The 9,920-nt window shown below is 30.4% G+C and overlaps 1 pseudogene; it reads right to left on the bottom strand.

Moving 5' to 3' along the window:
* Window positions 1–6,463: 6,463 nt before the first annotated feature.
* Window positions 6,464–9,075, bottom strand: LOC149576756 (putative aldo-keto reductase 4; annotated as a pseudogene).
* Window positions 9,076–9,920: the final 845 nt, after the last annotated feature.

Raw genomic sequence — 9,920 nt, 5'->3', positions numbered from 1 at the left:
GAAATGATTTCTAGTGTTAACCAGCTGAAGCTCAGTAAACACTAAGAATTTTGCAAAATCCTTTAGGGACCAAGTGAACACGATAAACACTAACTTTCCTTCACTGACCTTGTGAGCTTGGTAGAAACTAGATTGTGCTAAAAAACCTTCGACACCTAAGTGAGCTCAATAGAAACTGTCTCCATAGTGTAACTACTAGGAACACTTAGTAGACTTTGTAAATCACTTTGTTGACCAACTGAGCTTGGTAGACTCTATCTTTTTCTTTGCTAACCAACTAAGCTTAGTAGACTGTGTCTGGTAACTACTATGACATTTGTGTAACATCAAAGGCAACACACAATTGAACAATTGTATCCAACAAAATATAGTAAGACTTCTTGCCTTTTTTTTTGTAATCCTTGCTAACTTTGTTCTTATACTTTTTTACTTATCACCATCTCTATGGTTCTTCTTCTCTGAACATCTAGCAACAATATGACCAACCTCATTGCAATTGAAATAAATGATAGGTAATTTACCTTTGAACTTTCCTTTACCTCTTTGGAATCTTCTTTCCAATAGTACATCAAGTTGATCTACATCCTCCTCATCTATATCACTATCACTAGACACATAATTTATCTTTTTCTTCTTCTTCCTCTCATTAGGTTCATTCAATGACACCTTAGCTTTGAAGGAAGATTCAATACTTTTAGGTTTATAATTATCAAAGTTAGATAGCTCAAAAGTAGTGAGCCTACCTACCAGACCTTCAAGTGATAGATTATTCCTTGGTATACATCTCAATTCTTGAATTATAGAAACTCTAATAGCATATATAGGCAACAGTGTTCTTAAAACTTTGCCTAGTACAATATCATCATCTATTGTGCCAATGGCTCCTCTTATTGCATTAACAACTTCTTTTATCCTTGAGACATATTGATCAATATTTTCACCTTCTTGCATTCTCATATCATCAAACTTACCTCTAAGACTTTCATCTTTGGCTCTTAGAACATTAGTGTCTCCTCCATAGATGGTGCTTAAGGCATCCCACATTGTCATATCCTCATTTTAAGATAGAATTTTAATAATAATTAGATAATAAAATGTTATTAAATAAATAATGATAATAGTTATATTTATAAAATTAGGAAATAATAAGTATTCAATCTATATTATTAATAAAATAATATTTAGTATGATATTTTAAATGATTAAAAAATAATAAATTTTCAAAAAGTAAATAAAGAAATAAAATTAAATACAAGAGACAATATTGTAGAAAGCATGTTAACTTTCTAAATAGAATTTCATAATAAATAATAATAAACACAAATAAGTAAATAAATAATATAACATAGAATAATATAAATTAACTAAATCTAATAAAAAGTCAAGCGAGATTTAACAAATAGACATGACTCGTTAAAATTAAGATATAAAAGGGAGGAGAGTTTATTTTAGAGAGAGGAAAAAAGGAAGATGAGAAGAGAGGAGTTCAAAAATGAAAAATGGAAGAGGAAAGTAATATGAAGAAAATAAGAAAATGACTTTAAAAAAATTTATCAATAAAATTGAAAGGATGTGAACCTTTGAAAGGGTCATAATTATGAATAGTTGTGACTCTTAAAAGATATTTTGATTTTAAAGTATTGAGACTTTTCCAAGGATTTTAGTTATAAAGTGTTGTGACTTTTCGAAAGGATTATAACTATTAAGTGTTGTGACTTTTCAAATGATTTGTATTATGAAAGGTTGTGACTCTTGGAAAAGAATAAGGTAAGAAAAGCATGTTTATGGATTATATTTGTTTAATTATGTTTATATATTTATTTATATTTATGATCATATTTTTGGATAATATTGTGTTAACTCATGGGGTTAGCACCATGGATATTAATATGAAGTTGAAGCATGGAGCATGTGAGATTTTAAAATCTACATTTTCTACCATGGCCAAGAATCGATATCAAAGCATAGAACATGGAGATATTAAGATCTCCATTGTTCGCCATGGTCGATAATTGATGTGTCAAAATATTTTGATGTTGTCAAACATATGCATATGTCGTTGGCCTTGGATAAAGGATGCTCATCCAAGAAAAATATTAAAGGGTGTGCTCCCAGGATGATGGTGAGGTAGTTATGAGCTAAGAAGCCCAATCTAGAAACGTCCTTAAGATTGGGGTTAACTTAGAGGTTAAAATTATATAGTCAGTTTATTATTATTGTGATTCTAACATTTATTTTGTAGGTATTACTTTTCCCTAACTAACCCTATTAGTGGGGACACTACACACATTTTATTTGCACTATCAAGACTTTTGATATCATCAAATTCAACATAGCTTAGGGAAAAGGCAATATCCAAGATTGCCTGGTTATGTTCTTTCTTCTTTTTCATATCTTCTATAGTTGGGGCTCCAATAAGATCAACATGCTCAGTACTAATGGTAGATAGTGCATGATCTCCAATTCTTCTAAGATGTAGCTTCATCAAACTTTTCCATGCAGGAAAGTTATATCTATTAAACTTGGGTACATCTCTTTTTGACATCTTGATCTTTGTGCTTCTTGTACCTTCAAAACTAGTCCTCTTAAGAAGATGGCTTTGATACCAATTGTTGGAAATTTTTAGAATAATTAAGAGGGGGGTGAATTAGTTATCTAAGATCTAGATGCATAAAAAAAACTTTTCATAGTCTAGTGAACTCATAAAATATTTATTGTTATGCATGCATCTACAAGATTTATGTAATCACTTAAAACTTGTAGGTTACTATCAAATAAATTTGCAGAAATGTAAACATGAAATATACTAGATTCAGAAACACATTTGACACAATGATTTATGTGGAACCCAATTTGGGAAAAACTACTAGTAACATGCTACTCTTTTTCACTCTTCTAAAGTGATACCCTGTGAAAGGCCAAACTTGTTAAAGGTTAAAATGCACACTATTAAATGTGATCCTATTAATGGATTTCAATCACCCTATTAGGAATGAGCTTTGTTAAAGGACTTTAGACCATTCACTTGGAATATCACCCGGTTAAAGGATTTACAAATGACTGTTAGGTCAACCTTAATCCAAAGGATTTACCCTAGACTAGTACAATTATTAGAGAGTAATAGTAAGGCTTGATCTAATCAAAACTTAAAACTCCATTTTTAGATTAAAGATCTCTATTTTAGTCCTCCATTCTTCTTGGCCTTCACACAATTCAATTTCAATAGCTTGTTCACCCTTTAAGCATTCATACACTTAAGCCTTCTTGCTTAACATGCCGATGAAGACTCTTCTCTTAGGTCACTTGATGAAGCAAAATCCTTGACTCATTGTCTTCCTTATGTTCTTGCACATGAAAACCCTTGCTTCTAAGTAGTCATTCCTATAAATAAAAAATTAAGATCTTTTCTGGTCATTCTCCATCATCCAATTTAGGATTAGGACAAATTAGTTAGGATTCAATGAATCTACCCCTTATTCCATATCACTTATAGAAACTTCTCCTTCAATTCTATTTTATTTTTCCTCAAAATGGTTTACCTTGAATTCTATGCCACTAGCTTATCAATCTTATCTTCCACCTCATTCACATAATTTAAGAAAAGAAAATGTCAACTTAGATCTATCAAATTCACAATCTTTCAAGTAATGCAGCCACTTGGCATTGACTTTCTTTTGATGCTCAACATTCTCTGTAAAATTACTTGGCATGAACTAAAGTTTAGTAGTGCTCGACATCAACTAAACTTTACTTGGCATCCACTATTTTTCTTTGCATACACTAGAATATACTTTTACTAAGTTTCAACTAATTTTCTTCTCAGCTTGTACTATGTTTGCTCAACACCTACTATCCAATCGATCAAGCTTTCTAGACAAACTTTGTTTAACTTGTTCTTCTAAACATGCTTAGTGTAACCAACCTTTGCAACCTTAAGTAGATTATCAATACACCATGTTATCACTGTCTTAGCTGATTCTTGTACTCATTTACATAATATAACTCAACCTTTCCTATAGGTGCTATTGTTACATCTTTTGATCAAATCCTCTTCATCAATCAAATAAGTGATAGTACATAAATCATATAAGTAGATGTCTTACAAGAAAATGGCAGGTTTGACATCAGTGACAAAGTAATGATTGAAACATATTGATCATACTTGTATCAATCTATTCTCATCAATCTCCTTCTTCAACAATTTCATATCCAATCTGCATGGATGAGAATTAGATTGAAAATACAAAGAAATTATTGGACACTAAGATGAGAATCACAATGAAATTAAAAATATTAATGATTATATGATACCCAACACAAAGGGAGCTTCTTGAAGAAAGTAAATGTTTTGGATTGCATGATAACTAGAGGTGTTTTGATCAATGGCAAAGTGGGAGATTGTTGGAACTACAAGTGGAAAAATTGTTATATTTTTATTATGTCAAACCTTATTGGTGAGATAACTACTACCTAAGTAGAGTGCCATATCAATATGGTTGGTGAAGAGGATTTGAGGAGAAGAGATAAAAAGAGAACCTAGTGGAAAGGTTGAGTTATTTGGAATTAATATGGGCACTTAACCAATTGGACCTTGGTAAGATAATGTGTTGTTTAATCATAACATTAACTAAAGAAGTTAGTTGAGTTAAATCCTAGAAGATATGATCAATAAAGAAAAAATAATTAGGCCTAACTAAGCTTCAAAAAACAATATTATAGAACTTATAGTTGAAGTTGAGGCATGCTAGTGTCGAATGAGAAAATAGTAGAAGTTGAGAAAATTCAATGTTAACCGAGTGCTAGCAAAAGATAGAATAAAAGAGAAGTTGGATGGAGTGCTATTAAATGGACCGAGTGAAGAAAATGCAAAAAAAATGAGAGAAGATAGTGATGATTGAGGCCAAGGAATACAATGTTCATTGAGCAACATCATTTTATGGTTTGTGAAGGAATCTTAATTCCTATCTAGCATAGTTGAATTCTTGGCATATGGAAAGCATGTTGGAGATAATAATTGACAAGTTAGAATATTTAATACAAGGGAAACCATATTTTAGTGTTTCTTTACATGGATTCAAAGAGAAGTTTGGATAATTTTATAGATCAGGAAGGAGGAAACCAAAAAATGGAAGGATTCAATGAATATGACCTAACCTAAGATCAACAGTGGCATTTAAGAGGAAAATGATCAAGCTACCTATTTAAGGAGGACACCAATTGTTGATTGGAAAATTTGAGCACAAGGAAGAATAATGAAGAGCTAAGGAGAATAGTGATTCCTTTAAAGGTTTCCAAGTGAATTAGTGATGAAGATGATAATGAAGGCGAATTAATGAGTTAGCCATTGAACCAAATTTGTGATATGTATTTTCAAAGTGAGTTGTATTTATTTAGATCAACCTATTATTACTTTCTAACCATTCTATTAATTTAAAATTATTTAATCAAGGTCAAGCTAATAGTTATTTGTAAATCTTTTAATCAAAGTGACATTCTAATGGAATGTTCTTAAGTCCTCTAACAAGGCCACTCCTAATAGGATGATTAATTCATTTAACAAGGTTACACCTACTAGTGTGTATTGTAACTTTTAATAGGGTTGGATCTTAACAAAGCTCACTGTAGAAGAGTAAAATAATGGTGACATGTTGCTAGTGTTTTTTCTCATTTTTGGGTTTCCATGTTAAAGCTTGGTGTCTTACTTGTATGGATGTTATTTGAGACACTTTATTTTTAATGTTTTGCATTGTGTAAGTTTTTTATTATTGGGACAGTGGACTGCAAGTTTTATGTTACTAATATATTACTATAGAGACTGAGCTACTTAATGATTAAATCTAAGTTGGTTGAAGTGTCTACAAGTTAATTGGTACATATAGACCTAAGGATAAGTGATTCACCCCTCTATCTTCCATCTTAGTTATTCTGAATAATTCTAACAATGGTGACCCACACAAACTCCTAAACTTAGGGTGTACATGTTCTGGCTCCTCTTCCCTAGTATGTGTCAAATTCATATCTTCTCTTTTTAATTGACTTACTACTACATACTTTGTAGAAGTGAGATGTTTAAACATTATTTATTCCATATTTAGCATGATTATGGATGATCTACTATATAGATCTTAATGGACTTTGATGATATTTTGTAGTATTGTATATTTTAATTACATCTTCTAGATTCAAGATATCATTCAAAAAAATATAAAATCATCTTTAGAAAATGTGAATAGCCTTCTTTATCAAATATTTTTGAAAATGTGAACCAAATATTTCTAAGAGCTCATCATACATAACACAATAATATTATTATAGCATTTGAGAAAATATTCTGGACTCTCTAGAGTAAACTTTCCTAGTTATTTTGTCAATATATTTCCTTCCTATTAGAGGAAAATAAACTAGAATATGATTATTTGGCTTGCATATAAGTGGTCATAAAATGATACAGTATCAAAATCACTCATATTCCTTTTTATGAAGAGGGAGGAGGTGTTTTTGACATCATCCATGTAAAATCCATTTCAAGATGTTGATCTCCATGGACACCACAAGAGGAGACTATGGATTATATTTCTTTCATCACTTCAAATGAAGGCTTCACAAAAAAAGAATCAACATTCTCATCAAAATTCTTGAATTTGGTTGTCACTAGGATTGGTACATTATCCTTTTCTTGGTGATGAACTCAATAAAGTACAAGTTCTCCTAGGGTGTAACCTTTACTTAGAGCAACTACTGAAAGCTTCTCAAATATAAGCTTGTATTTTTCAAGGTTCTCTCCTTGTATCCTAGGGAAATTATGCAAATAAATACTCTCACAAAATAAAAAGATCATATAAATAAAGATATAGAAAAAAAATCATAATTAAATAATTTAAAATAAAAATTCAAAACTTCCTACTTCTACATAGAAGTCCTCAAGTAAAATAGATATCCACTTTGACAAATCCAGAAGGTTGAAAGAGCCTGCCATTATGTAAAAAAATGAAGAATTGTTGAAAATGAGCTTACAACTTTGGCATTGTGAAAAAACATGTTTATTCTTCATTAATCATTATTAATGCAAAGAAGATTCAAAAAATGTAAATACCTTTCTAAAATCATTATTTCTTAAGCTTCAATAATCTTTGTTTTAGAAGAGAAGAATCCTCGGCCTAAAGGGCTATATGGAAAAATTCCTATACCAAGCTCCCTACAAGTAAAAATTTTTAAGTGTTAGTCATTCAAAGAAGAAAATGTAAAATTAAGAATTCTAATGCTATAAACCCACATACCTACAAGTTGGAAGAATTTTATCCTCTGCATGTCCCTAGTCTACAAGGACAATTCTATTTAAATTGTTGTGATTGGGTGAACATCAAGCACTCTTCAAATTATTGATGTAGATGCTTGATATAGCCCAATGCATTTTACTTTCCCTTCTTCCACCAAATTATTCATTTATCCAATCTATAATAATTGGATAATAAATAATAGTATTAAACAATAATAATGCATATACTAAGATTTATTGTCAAGTGTTCATATTTAGATAAGAACCAATACAAGTGTTTGCTAAATATGAAATTTGGTAAGGCAGCAAGAGAAAAAATCAGATGAAAAATCCCTAATCATGTGAGAAATGACCCAATTTATAAAACTTTTTTTTTTTTTTTTTTTTTTAAACATTTATTTTAGCTTTATGAATTGGGATTCAAGTTTTGGTTTCCTAATTTTGTGAAAGAAAGAGTGTGAGAGGTAGATGCTTCAATCATTAAATGGGTAAATATTATGAAAGGTATTTGCTACCTTCAATTATAAAAGTTGATTAAAAAAAACCTAATCTAAAAAAAATATGAGAAAGTAATAACTAGTGTGTATACATCTAAGCATCTAAGTAATAACCACATACCCCTAATCTTGGTATGCATCTAAGAAGGAGACTACTCAACAAGAAGATTTTGAAAAATTAGGTGAATAAGAAAATGTAAATTAAGTTATTAAAATACACTAAAACCCATAAGAACAATAATTTAGTAATGAAATTAACATTACATATATCTATAGAGAAGAGTAGAGCACATACATTAACTTCAAAGGCTACTCTGATATCAACATGATGTTGGTAATAAAGATCAATGCAATTCACATCAAGGCTCTTTAAACTCTCTTTAGAACAAGAAAAACAATACTTAGGATCTATAGAAATGTCTCTTACCCCACCTAAATAGCTTATTCCAAAATTAGTGGTCAACTAAACTTTGTCTCTTACTCCTTTGAGGGCTAGCAAATCAACTCAAAATTTTCCAAATCAGAATCTAGACATAGACAAATCATTTTAAAACTTGTCAAAATCATATTAGTGCATATTTAATTTGAAGTAGCCTACCTTTCCAAGTAGAAGTTTGTTGGTGTGAGGGCCATAAAAATTAGAGGTGTCAAGTAAAATAACTCCTTTTGAAACAACATGATGTTAGGATTAACCATACATAGAAATAACAATTACATAAAAATATAACCAATATCAAAAAATAATAAATCACATGAAAAAGAACACAAGACAAAAGGATTTAACATGGTCCACTGAATCCCTTGGCTACGTCCACCAACAACAAGTCCAATATTATTATTATCTAGTGGTTACAATCCATAATCCACTTGTAACTCAATACTTCCACAAAGAGTTGTACAATATCATCATACATTCTGAAATCCATAACCCTAAGCCTTTTTATACAATTTTTTTTTGTTTACAAAACTAGGGCTAGAATAAGTCGCCCAATAGAAAAATAACAACTGACATCTTTTCCAATAATAGAGTCATTTTTGTCTTCCCTAGGACCCCACAAGTGGTCTTGCCCCTTGACCCCATCTTTGGGGCACTACCCCCAAACCCCCATAGAAATAATCTGGGGGAAAATCATGTCAAATAGAGTTTGATTAGGCTTCACATCACAACACATTGTGAATGAGAGATATCATTTCATTTATAGATTTTTGAGGGCTATAGAAAGAAGATATACTTAAACAACTCAAACCCTATGCAGATATTTCAAATCCTTCACTACCCAACTTGATTCTTGGCACTTCCATTACTATCACTCTTGTTTCTTCTTCTTCTACTTTTTTTGAGAATGAGGAGAAGAGGATGTGTTTATCTATGATTTATAATGCAAGCCATGGGAGGGTTTTGCTGCATCATTGGTGAGATCATATGTTAGTTGTCATTCAATTTTTTTCATGATAGTTGTGTCATTGGTGAGGTAAATTGTGATTTATATTTGAAAAATATGATAATCTACTAAAATATTCAAATTAGACAATGAAAGCTACCAATTCTATATTAATATTTTTTTGCAAACAATAAATTTTTGTAAAAAGTGATGATTTTCACTTTATGTATTGCACACGTATATACAACACAAATTAAAAATTTCTTCAATTGACTTCCCCACCCCCTCTACCTATCTACTCCACATTAGTGTGATTGGGGACACTTAATATTATTTTCAAAACTCTTATAAAATTTTAGGGTTAAGATTGTTGGATAGTCACTAGTGTACAATTACTAACACAATTTCATTTTAAAAAGGGTGGCACCACCATTTTCCCAATTAAAAAATGAATTATGATATGGTTTTGTAGTGGAATAATCAATAAAAAATTAAAAAACTTGGTAGTAATAAAAAAATTAAATTATGGTTCTCTACAGTGAGACAAATTCATGACTAAGAGTTGACACACAATAATTATGTATTTATGGAGAACCATTTTTCTTTATTTGAATAAAGTAAAGAAGACACAATCAAAACATTTTAAGTGATCAATGAGATAGAATAGTTCACCTCATTTGACATTTTTTCATTTCTATGAGGATCTCTTGACATCAGCAATTATGATGGTCACTAAATTTTTTTACTAGTTAAACAAAAATTTAC

This window comes from Cupressus sempervirens, chromosome 1 (genome assembly GCF_028749045.1).
Source record: "Cupressus sempervirens isolate cs-2001-9-10 chromosome 1, ASM2874904v1, whole genome shotgun sequence".
In the NCBI taxonomy this organism is placed as follows: Eukaryota; Viridiplantae; Streptophyta; class Pinopsida; order Cupressales; family Cupressaceae; genus Cupressus; species Cupressus sempervirens.
This window is presented reverse-complemented; position numbering and strand designations above follow the sequence as displayed.